The sequence below is a fragment of the Drosophila serrata genome, unplaced genomic scaffold, assembly GCF_035046125.1.
Source record: "Drosophila serrata isolate PLE 108 unplaced genomic scaffold, ASM3504612v1 contig_130, whole genome shotgun sequence".
Classification (NCBI taxonomy): Eukaryota; Metazoa; Arthropoda; class Insecta; order Diptera; family Drosophilidae; genus Drosophila; species Drosophila serrata.
Window position 1 is genome coordinate 525,426 of NW_028257028.1, and position 14,250 is coordinate 539,675.

Genomic DNA, 14,250 nt, shown 5'->3' on the forward strand with positions numbered 1-14,250 from the left:
TGACCACTTATTTCTCCCAGTGCCTCTGAAATGGTTGACCCTCTCTCTACCTTTCTTTTAAGGGGGCGTGTGACTATTTTTATACCCTTGCAGGGTAATAAAATTTTAGTCGGAAGTATACAATATATATATTCTTGAACAGCGTCAACAGTCGAGACGATCTAGCCATGCCTGTCTGTTCTTTTAATGTATCAAAAGTAGGAACTATAAGGTTACTTTTTACATGACTATATCTAAATTATATTTTATTAGTTATTAATGATCTTATAACAATCTTTAAGGGTATACAAACTTCGGGGTGAAAAAGAAAACAGTCTTTCTTTGTTTTTATTGTGATTTGATTGGGGGCCGCACTTTCACCAAATAGAGCAATAAATTCCCAAGTGTTGACGTTGATTTAGTTTATTTGGAGTCAAAGTCTAAGTCGGAGGCGTAACCGTAACTCCCTCCCCTATTCCCTAATCTATGTTTTAGATGGAAAATTTATGATTTAATTATTGTTTTGGTTCGGGACAGTCGGCGCTGTCCCGCTGGGCTTTAAACGCCGCCTAATGCCCAAATGGATGGCATCCAGGTTCCAGTCACAGTCACAGTCACAGTTGCGCAGAGCGGATGCATAAATCGATATGAAAATCACCAATTATCTTATGCAATACGGCGACAGTCGCAGCGAGGGAGGAGGATATATGTACCTGAATATGTGTATATATCCTCTGCCCGATTCCGCCCGACTCATAATGCATTGACATCGGGCCTGATGATGATATACAATAATCGGGCAGCGGCAGCGATCAGAACATTGCGCTAAACGAGCAACTAACCAGAAGAGAAACGAGTTTAAATCCCCGAATGAAATGGCTCAAGTGTTGACTTGCTGATGCTCTATGGTTTGGTTTTTGGCGGGGTCATCACATCAACAGGTATCAGTCAGATGAAAGCCTTTACTTTCATTTCAACTGCAACTAGTAAAAGTGATGGCATATTGATAATTATCGAAATCTTGGCTACAAAGCTTGTAGATCCGAAAGTACTTTCTGTCCCCACAAGAGCATTTCCGATCCGCTTTGCCTGGTCAGTGATGCAAATGCCATTGGCACAAACGATAGCCTGGACGTCGGTCATGTCTCCATCTCCAGCTCCATCTCCAGACGAGGTCCGTTAGTGCGGAGAAAAAGGAACGATGATGATGACGCTCGATAGCTGGTCAGCGCCCTTTCTGGACTCTGCCAGAGTCTGAAGATCGGAGACCAAAGACAGAAGACTGAAGACTGCAGACTGCAGACTGAGGACTGGGAACCAAAGACTGCTGCAAAAGACTGGACAGAGGAGATTGCAGCGCGTTCATTTCCCTCTCAACGCAACTGGGCTCAAATATACAATGATATAATAAATTGAATGACATTCATAAATAAACAATATATAGGAGGCCGACTGACTGGTGGCCCGGGTTGTCCCCTGGCAGCTCCTCCTTCTCAGGCTTTTCTTGGGGTCGCAGCAGCGTAATGAAGACATTAAAAACTGCTCCTGCTTCTTGGATTTTTTCTCACAGCTTGCCCCGAGTTGTGGGAGCCATGAAGTGTATCCCTGTTTTTGCGAGGGGAAACCCGGGCCAAGTTGGTATTACATGCAAGAACAACAACATCTTGGACATCATTATCAACAATAACAAGAGCAAGTGCGCCCACCCAAAGGAATGGGATATCTGTTGATGAGGGGAGCAAGAAGCAAATACACACAGAAAAAGAAATTATAGTTCCTGATGAAGTTTCAGAGGTAATTCCCAGTTTGGATATAGTATTCCCCTTTGGTTTCTTTGTGTAGTAGTATCAAGACAGAGGCAGGACAGTCCCGGTAGCCATGTTAATCCAGTTTGCTACTCGAACGATGCTGGGGACTAAGCCAAATTGATGTCTCATTTAACTAAGCAGCGGGACACCAATAACAACAACTCAGGGTCAAAAAGCAAAAGCAAAAGAGCAAAAGCCAAAATAACCAGTAAAAACAACAACATTTTTTGGCCAAAATGCAATGATAATAAATGCGCTCCTCTGCCTGGGTGGTGACGACATCCACATCCTCATCCACATCCATGAGCAGAAGGAGAAAGAGGCTTCCATTTGACTATATGACGATGGCATTAACATATGTACATATATATAAGCTCGGAGGATCGGGTTTAGGGTTTGGGATTCCGAATCGGAATCGGAAGATTGTGGGGACTGGGTCTTTGCCATGCGCTCTTGATGAACCTAATTGACAATTTTTTGTCAGCGCTCAGTGTGTGCGGATTATGATTGCTTTTATGCTAAAACAGGAACGAAAAGAAAAGGAGAATCTGGAATTGAGAGAATCTTAAAGGAACTTGAGGTTAGGAGCACAGGCTAAATGATACCCTTTACCATTTGCAGGAATAATATAATTCCAGTTAACAAACCTAATAAGCTATATAAAACTATATTCTTTACGAATTGAAATGCTTTCTTTGCTTTCTTATTTCTTGGTTTTCAATATTTTAGAAATACTAGTTTAGTTTCTGGTATATATTTACAGATATATTCTTAACATTAGCCCCATATACTTCTCTTTCTTAACGACTATAGGTCTTGGGGGAGACTGGATCGTGGTTGTTAGTTTAAATATTCCCCGATCGAAGCGCATCAATTTGATTGATTTGATGCAGACGACTCAAAGTCGAGACGGCATATATTTTTATTTATTTAAGTTTTTTTTAGGCTTCTGTCCGCTTGATGATTGCAAAGGAAATGCATGAATGCCTTTGAGACTGGTTCTAGGACCCTTTTCTCCCCCCGGAAATCCCAAGAAGTGTGCGACTTTGGGCGAAGTAAGCCTCAAAATCTGCAAATCGGATAGGGATCAGGACTCTGGTAGGAGGCAGGGTGACAAAGTCAAATCCTAGATGTTGACAAAACCACCGGAGGCCGGACAATTCGTAACCCAATTTCACTAACTAGATCACCGCAAGATCACCACTGGCAGCTTCTGGACCCTTCTGAGGCTCTAAGGACCGTAAGGATCCTAATTGCCCTTTGACAAAACCCAAGAAGCGAAGGCGATTTCCTTGGCATCCGCCCACAAATCAGATTCGAATGGCTTTCGAGTGCCGGACAATGGGCGACAGGACAAAGGGACACAATGAGGATCGGGGACCAGCCTCCTCATGTGACAATTGTGCCGAAACCCAAGCCCAGACCCAAACACACACACTCTACCATCACTCATCTCTGATCTCTGATCTCTTGGCGGCTCACGCCCGGAGGCTGAGCTGCTGAGCTGCTGACCAGCTGACTCTGGACAGCTCCTGGAATTCGAATGCGAATCCAAGTTCGAATGTAAAACAAAAGTGTAATTATGCCAGGTCCCAGGGGGTGGGCGTGGCACAGTAGTCGCCGGCTGCCAACGCCAGTGAAAGCCACAGCATTAGCACGCCACATGCCACAGTGGAACCTAAATGAAGGGAAATTGTGTCTCTAAATTGATTAGTAATTATAAGAATTAAATTTGAATGTACGTTTTCCATAGGGAACTATATCCCCTCTATATGCATTTGAAACCACTGTTCTCTAGCTCGTTATTTTTCCACACTTTAAGCCCAGTGTGCGGCGTGATCCATGATAAATGTGAAATGGGCTGGACAGCCGGCACCCGAAAAATCTCATTACAAAAATTATGCATTTTTCTCACGCTGCGCCACGTCCTGCATCCTTATGTTAAACTGTCCCTCGCAGCCAAAATGCAATTCAACAAATTTCGCAAACATTTCGGTAGAGTTGCGAAAGGCCAAAATGACTAAAAATAAATACAAAAAATTAAGAAAAAACAGGGAGCCTGCAAGGAGTTGAGAGAGAGAATGTTTGTGGCGACTTGCAGAATTATTTAATTGTTTGGGCAAACGACTTAATTATTTTGGCAGCCAGCCCAGAACGTCACCGGATGCCCGCAGGACATTCGGGAATTGGCTAACTGCAGGCGTGCCTCGCAAATAATTCCACACGAAATCCTAAAGGGGAGTTAGAGGGGGCATCCCAAGGGATGTTTCTTTGATGTATATATTTATTTTCTCGAGGTTCTTTGGGTTCTTGATCTCTGAGACTCCAAGCTGACTTCTGTGGTCAGACGGCGACTGAGACAGAGAGTTTTAGGTTACACAAACTGTTTTGCATGTAAACAAGAACAAGAACATATCCTGGGCAGCCGGCAGAAAGGACCTGCGTAAAGGAAAACCCAGCGAGGGAAAAATCTCCCATCATCATTGTGTTTTGTTTCGGTTTTCAGCCTCCGTGTTCCTGGGAAGCGGGGTTTTGAAATTTCGCCGACACACAAACACAAGGAGCAGGGCACAGAAGACTGGCACTGGTAATGAAAATCTAACGCCTAAGAAACATTGTTTAAGCCGCATTTAGTTGCGGCTAAGCCGACGGTATCCTCTCTGCTTTTACTTTTACAATTGCATTTACTTAGCACCGCACTTTTGCTCTTGGCCCGGCATAATCTCAGCGGCAATCTCTAAGGAAATTTGCATCATTTGCGGCTGCGCGTAATGCAAATCCCAGTGATCCCGGCGGATCAGGTCTGAGCCACCGCAGACCACCAGCACCACCAGCTTGGCAATTATGACAAAATGTATCTGTAGATTTCTAGACGTATCTACAACGACAAGACAGCATCTTTCTTGGCCCATAAATGCGGGATCAACTTGGCCGCAAGCCAAAGCGTTTATGGAGCAAGTTGTCGTCGTCTTTGGGGCAGAAATTTACTCTAACTTAAAGTTGCTAGGATGCATGTTTCAACAGAAAAGATCAAGAGTTTTGCAAAATGAACTAGTTTTTAAGACTTTTAAAAGAGGAGAGTCTTCTGTTTGGGCAAATCAAGCGAATAGATTCGAAAGCAACCATTCTGGAAAGATAATTACACCATTTTGGGAAAGATACAAAGAAGTTAATGTCTGAATTTCAATCAAAATATAAATATAGAAGAGAAAACGTTATTTAGAGAACATTTTGTAGATTTGTTGCTGTCTCATTTGGATCCTTGTCTATCTTTTACCACCTTGCGTGCCAGCAACATTGTATTTATCTGGATCTTGTAACTCGGAATCCAACGGAATCCCAGGTCGAACCCTTTGCCTTACCTTCCTTCCTGTTCGGTTTATGTCAATCTGGTGATCGGGGAATCTGATTCCTAATCGCTGCAAGCTGCAAATATCGTTGCACATGTCGGGGGTGTTGCTGTTAACTGGCATTTGCTCCTTGATTTCAACTCGATCTCCCTGATTTTATTATGTCACAAGCACATGTCGATGGTGCTAACCCCATGCCGAATGGGTTCGGTTCCGGGCTCTCATATTTACCAAGCATTTTCCTTTGGTGTTCTTTTTTGGCGTGCGTGCCAGGACTGCAGACGCAGATGATGATCGGGATCGGCACTCGAAACCCTATTTTTAGTGCCCCTCTTCGGGGCTCCTAGCCCGCACCCTTTTTATGCCATCGGGGCAGCTGATACTCTACGGTGTCTAGTGTAAATTAATATTTTCCTCGTGTCCTTCCAAGTGCCCTGTGTGTTTGTGTGTAGAGGTCTTATCACTCTGAGGACAGGCGCACGCTCTGCACATTGGCACGTCTTCCTGTGCGCCGTCTTGCCTCTTTTTCAGTTGCAGCTTGTCTAGGACGCGTGTGTGTCCTGTGCTACCTCACAGATGCAAACACCTAGTCGGTCCAAGGAGTCGTGTTTGTTTGCATATCCTTGCCCCATCGCATGAGTGTTTGCTCAGCTTTCGACGGGCACACAAGATATGTACTGCGAGTGATTTCTAGATCGCCTGGCTTTATCTCCATTCTACAGCTGAACACTTGCAAGCCCTTCACCTCCACCTCATAAATGGCACCCTTTGTGCCATAATGCACTCCTTAATGGACATCGTTCCAAATTGATATCTATAACAGCCCTAAAAGATTGTGTCAAGCTGCTGCCAAGCAAAATCCATCGCGAACTTAACGCACACCGAAATCTGTCATTAAAGACGATCGATCTGCTGCGGTATTTAAAGCGCCAGCCTCCTTGCCCGCCCATCCACATCCAAATTGCAGGCCTTCGAAGGGCAAATCGCTGATCATTGGAGATCTTCTATTAGGGCGCTACCGCCATCCATCCATCCATCCATCCAGTCAGAGTGCGATCATCGATGCTAGACGGAATCACTAATGGATGTCGCTTATGGACTGCAATCTATAACTTCCAGGCAAGTTGGCTGCTCGATCGATCGATCGATCGGAATAAATGAGTTCCCGGGCAGGTTGAAGTTCCAGTTCGATCCGCGATCGGTGTTCGGTGTTCGGTGTTCGGTGATCGGGAGTCGCAGCCTGTCATTATGGCCCATGGACTGAATGGCGACCTTGATCGCGAAACACACACACACAGCACACACCCCGCACACACGACACTTGATTAATATTTTGATGAAATGGTATGTCTCCTGCCCAACTCCAACTCCAACTCCGACTCCGCAAATTGATAATGTTCATTAAAATCAATAAATTCATAATTAAGTATTTTGCGGTGGCCACTCATGGCCCCGTCCCCTCCTCCAGCCCCCACCATCGATCTTCTTCTTGGCCAGAACTCAAGCCGATCCGATCTGGACCCCAATTACAGACTAATCAAACAAGCCTGACAACAATTGCCATTCAATGGAGGAGCGGCGGGCGCCTAATTGCCAGCAGCAATGTGTCCTTGCGCTTGACAAATTCCACTGGGTCCGAGGTCCCAGGTCCCAGGTTCCAAGTTCCAGGTCCCAGGATAGCGAAGCTCTCGGAGCTAGCCAAGTAGCCTGCAACCTGGCAACCTGGCAAAATAGCAAAAGATGATGCCGACAAAAGCAATAAAATGCTTTTGTTCCCAACCGCAGCTGGGTGGGACCGACAAGTGTTTAATCGTCGCTAATTATACCAACTAGTTGAAGTCGGAGTCGGAGTTGGAGTTGAAGTTGCGATCGAATAATTCTCTGGCAAAGTCACTGGGCAAAAAAACTAAATAATATATATTAAATTGGATACAAAATTTAAATTTAGCAAGCAAATTAAGTTCAATTACATTTAATTGTGGCTATATTTATTTGAAAATATACAACAAATGTGGTGGTTTACTATCAGTCAGAAGCTAGAAACGCATTGAAGTAGTCATTTCCGACCCTATATTCCATATATATTCTTGATCAGCATAAACAGGGGAATCTTTCTAGCTATAAAATAGAGAACAAAATTTTAGAAAATTTTGTTTCAACATTTTTAGGCTCTTTTTTTCAATGTTAACATATTGAAAAATCGACAAAAATTCAAATAGCTTATAAGTGTAATTTAGGTATGCAGATTTATTAAGCTATTAAAAACTAGATCAGAACAGCTTTTTTTATTGAAATTAATGTATTTTTGTCATAGTTATGAGATTTTTAAGCTTTGATTTGTAGAATAAAATATCATATAAAAATATCGAAATATCGATTAAAAAATGGTATTATCATTTAAGTCAGAAGCTCAAAACGATGTGAAAGAAACATTTCCGACCCTATATTCCATATATATTCTTGATCAGCATAAGCAGGGGAATCTTTCTAGCTATAAAATAGAGAACAAAATTTTTGAAAATTTTGTTTCAACATTTTTGGCTCTTTTTTTCATTGTTAACATATTGAAAAATCGACAAAAATTCAAATAGTTTATAGGTGTTATTTAGGTATGCAGTTTTATTAACACATTAAAAACTAGAACAGAACAGCTTTCCTTATTGAAATTAATGCATTTTTGTCATAGTTATGAGATTTTTAAGCTTTGATTTGTAGAATAAAATATCATATAAAAATATCGAAGTATGGAAATATGATTTCAGTCAGAAGCTCAAAACGATGTGAAGGAAACATTTCCGACCCTATATTCCATATATATTCTTGATCAGCATAAGCAGGGGAATCTTTCTAGCTATAAAATAGAGAAACTAATTTTTGAAAATCTTTTTTCAACATTTTACGGCCCTTTTTTGCAATGTTAACATATTGAAAAATTGACAAAAATTTGAATTGTTTAGAAATTCAATTTGAGTATGCAGATTTATTGACCTATTAAAAACTAGAACAGAACAGTTTTCTGAATAGAAATTAATGCATTTTTGGCTAAGTTTTGAGTTTTTTAATCTTTGTTTTCGGCAAGTTTTTCATACTATTTTCGTGAGTTAAGATCGAAATCTGTTCCATCGCATTTAATTCCGAAATGAAGCGATTTTGTCAGAACTTTTCGCGGAGTGTGAAGGCTGCGCGTGTCAATGTCAGAGGAGTGGACCGACTTGGTCTGGTTGGAATGTCAAGCGTCAATTTAATTATGCGAACAATACAAATTGCAGTGGCCGGGAAATGATTATGTCGCCGGTTGGGTCGCTCTGTCGCGTTGTCGCTCTGTCGCGTTGTCGCTCTGTCGCGTTGTCGCTCTGTCGCTCTGTCGCACTGGCAGTCTGTTCGGATGATGGCAGGAGGCCAACAAATTGCCGCCGTGATCCTCCGCTAATGGTCTGGCAACGGGCTCTGATAAGAGTCGCAAGAAAAGCAGAGAGGAGCAGGCTTGGATGGAGAAATAAATCAAGAGCTGGCTGCGAGACAAATTAACACATAAATTCTAGCCGAGATCGCAACTATGGCTATCCAATTAATAATATGCGGGTAACTGGCACGACGACAATACCAGATATACGTAATGCATGGCGCATTACATACTCTGCCCTGGGATGAGGATGAGGATGCTGATCGAGATCTGGCGGTTGGAATTGGGACTGGGAGTGGGACTGGAACTGGAGATCGTCGGCACTGCGATCATTGATCATCGTCAGCAGTCGGGGAAGTGGTTTAGCCTGTGCTCACTGTACAGGCTTTGGCGGCACAAGTCTCACTGCTCGCTTCGGTCTCGTAATCACGATCAACCTGCTGCCAAGATCAGTTGTAAAGCCACAGAATGTGATTCGAAAATTTCGTTTTAATTAAATTGTTAAATGCTCAGGTTGCCGACATTTAGTTGGGCCAAGTTTGGCCGTCCCAGAAATCCGATTCGGGGTGTGATAATGTGAATGCAACGGTTTATTACGGAGCATTTTGCACTTCAAATTACATTTTAACGAGCTGTAAAGAGATATTTGTATCACACTCCCAGTGGGGCAACACTGGGTATGTCCTGGGCATATCCGTTTCACGGCATATTGGCCTGAGAAATTTGCGACAGCATTCAAGTGGATAAAAATTACTTTGGGGGCAGGGGTTAGGCAGCATTTATTTGATGGGTTAATGGGTAGAGTCCTCAGGTGGATCCCACACAATGGGCTTTTGCTTGGATGAGTCCATGAGTTCCCTGATGAACAAGTGGAGATGTCATGCAAATGAAACGATCAAAGGATATTCCTGATCCCTGGACAAACAAACAAAGGCGGAGCCCATCAAAGTGCGATTGCTTTATGTGGCCGATACAAACAATGCCACAAACGGAGAGGAGATCCCAGGAGCAACACTCGAATGTGGCACTTGGCATGATTGACTTATCAAAGGGAGCCCAAGGAGGAGTAGTTGTTGAAATGAAGTGTTGACAAGTGGCAAGCCAAAGGAATGTGTGCCGTGCTCGAATCAATGAGCCGCGTGATGACAGGTGAGCCAGCTTCGGCTCCCGTTCCCCCAGTCGCACCTGGCTGCATGAATGAGTGAGTGAGCTTGCATGGTCTGCGGCTACGTGTTGCATGCAACAACTCAGCCCCATATGGGGTTACCATCTCGGAGCTGCGACTCTAAATTATGCGCACGCATTGTGCGCACGTCATGCAGACCAGAAGCGGCCAAAAGCCAGCCCAAAAGGCTACCAGGCTGCACATTCAGATTCAGATTCAGGCCCAGACCCAGACACTGTCTCTGGCTCTGGCTTGGATTCAGATTCGCTTCCAGCAGCGGCACTTCACAGTTTTAGGTGGAAATTTACAAGTGCAGCAGGCAGAAATGCTAAGGAGACACGAGCATGGACACGGACATCGACATGGCGACGGAGATGGAGATGGAGCTGCCAGGCTGGAGAGTTGGGAAAATGGCACGGACAGAAATAAAGTAGCACAAGCAGGAAGTTTTAGTTGAATTTCCCATCTGATTCGAGCATGACTGAAGCATGAATTGGGGAAAGAACACTGATGAAACATTGGTACACAGTCTCCCTTTAATGGGGTTGTTATTTTCTCTCCGTGTACATTGGGAGCTGGAAATGTTGTTGTCGCTAAGGTGATTTATGATGTGCTTCACACAGATCCAAAGAGATCCAGAGGGAAACGGCAGCAACAGCTCAACGGCATCATTCGCTTCGACATCAAGTGAAATGGCATTGATCGACCAGAAAGCGATGTTGTGACAACTGGCCAAGGAAAGCGCCTTCGAGGCGTCCGTTTCCCATCCTTTTTCCCAACCAATTCCCCTTGTTTCATCCTCTATATATATTCACCACTGTCGTTTTCTTAATTAAAATGTAAAGCGCAGTCATGTAAAGCTGAACTGCATTGCAATTACATAACTCAATCAATTTGTAAGTCCGAAGCGGCTTCAGGCACCCATAAGCTATGCCAATAAAACAGTGCGGCCTGTGAGTGTAAGAACATTGATCGATTCATTAATGAAAATAATGAAATTCTTAAGGAACATACTTGTAGGTCTTCTAGGGTCTATAAAAATGACTATTTATTCTTAGAAAGTTAATTACTCTCAAGTCCAGATAGTTAATTCAGCTAATTCTTTTCATTTTCTTTGTTTACAACTTATATTTCCCGAAACATTTCTCTATTGTGGTCCGATTTCTTGGAGTTTGAGGTTTTTATTGGTTTAAGAGCTCTCAAAAATGTGATGGGACCTCCGATGGCGAAACGCACTGTGCGCGACCAGCAATTTTTCGGCAATCACTTAATCTGAACCGTAGCTAAAAACAACAAGGAAAAGGGAAAATACAAGCTAAACTGATCGCTTTTAAATGATTTTGGCTGCCGCTGGGACGGCGGCGATAAACGAATTTATTGCAACAACGCACACAATAATTGGATCGAACGGATCCAATGGAAGGATCAGGAAATCAGAGGATCAGGAGATCGGAAGATCGGGAGATCGGGAGATCATCAGATGGCCCCCGAACGGATCCTTAAAAATGTTATTATTGCCGCTGCTTCGTTGGTGTGCTCCTGTTGCCGTCCGACTCCATTGTTTCGCTACACGAGAACAGAGCCATAACAATAAGCGAATCGATTGAAATTAAGTTGCTCCAATGGCCACCACTGAAGCTCCATCTCCAGCTCCAGTTCCCGCTCCAGACTTTCGGCGTGTAATATATCACGTTCTTTATTAGCGACAAAAAGCGACTGAAAAGCTGGAGAGACAAAAGCACCCGCTGATGCTCCTGCTCTTAATCGATTAAGTTTCTTAAATCTGCCTCGCACTCGGTGTTTCGTAAATTAGTGCCCAGTCAGAGATATTGTCAAATGATCTCTAGATATGTATATTCGAAAAGGGCTGGCCACGGACATGGACATGTTCGGGGAAACATTGCCTGTCCGTCTGGCTGCTGGTCGTAAAAAATGGCAACAACATAATCGCAATCGATCGACTATCGGCGACTATTAAGGCGAAAACTTTAGTTACACAGTTACAGTGTAGAAAAAAATTATAACTTTTACAGATTTTAAATTTTTTTATCTAATTTCATTCAAAGCTATCTTTTATTATCATAGACTTTAGTTATTATTACTATTATCTGTAAGTATCAATGAGCATTAATTAACTATGATCACTAAGTACTCGTAACTCTCTATAATAAGTAAGTATGTACGTATGTATGATCAGTTACTAACTTTGAACACTAGTAAAGAATGACTTGCAACTTTTGAAACACAACACATATCTAAGACGTGGCCGGTAGCAGGCACTTCGTTCCGGGGATGTTATAACAAGTTGGGAATCATAAACATGTGCGAGATTTGTTTTGGAACAAATTTAAAGCAAGCTATTTGAATGAAACTATGGAGTTATTCTTCTATAAAATTTTACTATAATATAATTCGGAGCATGGCGAATCGGTGGACTATATATACATAAATATATAGCTGCCATAGGAACAATCGGACGATTTATAGAACTAAGACCAGTAATTAACTATGACCAGTAATTAACTATGAGCATTAAGTAACTCTGAACACTAAGTAACTATGATCAGTAAATATCAATGAACACTAAGTATCTATGACCAGTGAGTAACTATGATCAGTAAGCATCTATGACCAGTAAGTATGTATGTATGTATGATCAGTTACTAACTTTGAACACTAATAAACAATGACTTGCAACTTTTGAAACACAACACATATCTAAGACGTGGCCGGCAGCAGTCACTTCGTTCCGGGGAGGTTAGAAGCAGTTGGGAATCATAAACATGTGCAAGATTTGTTTTGGAACAAATTTAAAGCAAGCTATTTAAATGAAACTATGGAGTTATTCTTCTATATAATTTTACTAGAATATATGTGGGATCATGGCGAATCGGTGGACTATATATACATATATATATAGCTGCCATAGGAACAATCGGACGATTTATAAAACTAAGATTAGCAATTAACTATGACCAGTAATTAACTATGAGTAGTAAGTAACTCTGAACACTAAGTAACTATGTTGAATAAGTAACTATGATCAGTAAGTATCCATGAACATTAAGTATCTATGACAATTAAGTAACTATGATCAGTAAGTATCTATGAACACTAAGTATCTATGACCAGTGAGTAACTATGATCAGTAAGCATCTATAACCAGTAAGTATGTATGTATGTATGATCAGTTACTAACTTTGAACACTACTAAAGAATGACTTGCAACTTTTGTAACACAACACATGTCTGATACTCGGCCGGCAGCAGTCACTTCGTTCCGGGGATGTTTGAACCAGTTGGGAATCATAAACATGGGCGAGATTTGTTTTGGAACAAATTTAAGAGCAAGCTATTTTAATGAAACTATGGAGTTATTCTTCTATATAATTTTACTAGTATATAAATCGGAGCATGGCGAATCGGTGGACAATATATATTCATATATATAGTTGCCGTAGGAGCAATCGGACGATTTATAGAACTAAGATCAGAAATTAACTATGACCAATAATTAACTATGAGCATTAAGTAACTCTGAACACTAAGTAACTATGTTCAATAAGTAACTATGATCAGTAAGTATCAATGAACACTAAGTATCTATGACCAGTGAGTGACTATGATCAATAAGCATCTATGAACAGTAAGTATGTATGTCTGATCAGTTACTAACTTTGAACACTAATAAACAATGACTTGCAACTTTTGAAACACAACACATATCTGAGACGGGGCCGGCAGCAGCCACTTCGTTCCGGGGAGGTTAGAACCAGTTGGGAATCATAAACATGTGCGAGATTTGTTTTTGAACAAATTTAAAGCAAGCTATTTCAATGAAACTATGGGCTTATTCTTCTATATAATTTTACTAGTATATATGTGGGAGCATGGCGAATCTCTGGACTATATATACATATATATATATAGCTGCCATAGGAACAATCGGACGATTTATAGAACTAAGATCAGAAATTAACTATGACCAATAATAAACTATGAGCATTAAGTAACTCTAAACACTAAGTAACTATGTTCAATAAGTAACTATGATCAATAAGCATCTATGAACAGTAAGTATGTATGTCTGATCAGTTACTAACTTTGAACACTAATAAACAATGACTTGCAACTTTTGAAACACAACACATATCTGAGACGGGGCCGGCAGCAGCCACTTCGTTCCGGGGAGGTTAGAACCAGTTGGGAATCATAAACATGTGCGAGATTTGTTTTTGAACAAATTTAAAGCAAGCTATTTCAATGAAACTATGGGCTTATTCTTCTATATAATTTTACTAGTATATATGTGGGAGCATGGCGAATCTCTGGACTATATATACATATATATATATAGCTGCCATAGGAACAATCGGACGATTTATAGAACTAAGATCAGAAATTAACTATGACCAATAATAAACTATGAGCATTAAGTAACTCTAAACACTAAGTAACTATGTTCAATAAGTAACTATGATCAGTAAGTATCAATGAACACTAAGTATCTATGACCAGTGAGTAACTATGATCAGTAAGCATCTA

At 41.5% G+C, this 14,250-nt stretch overlaps 1 long non-coding RNA gene across 1 annotated transcript in view; it reads left to right on the forward strand.

The window, feature by feature from the left end:
- Positions 1-14,250, forward strand: part of LOC147644609 (uncharacterized) — an 82,214-nt gene that overhangs the window by 7,710 nt on the left and 60,254 nt on the right. The gene's annotated exons all lie outside the window — the stretch shown is intronic.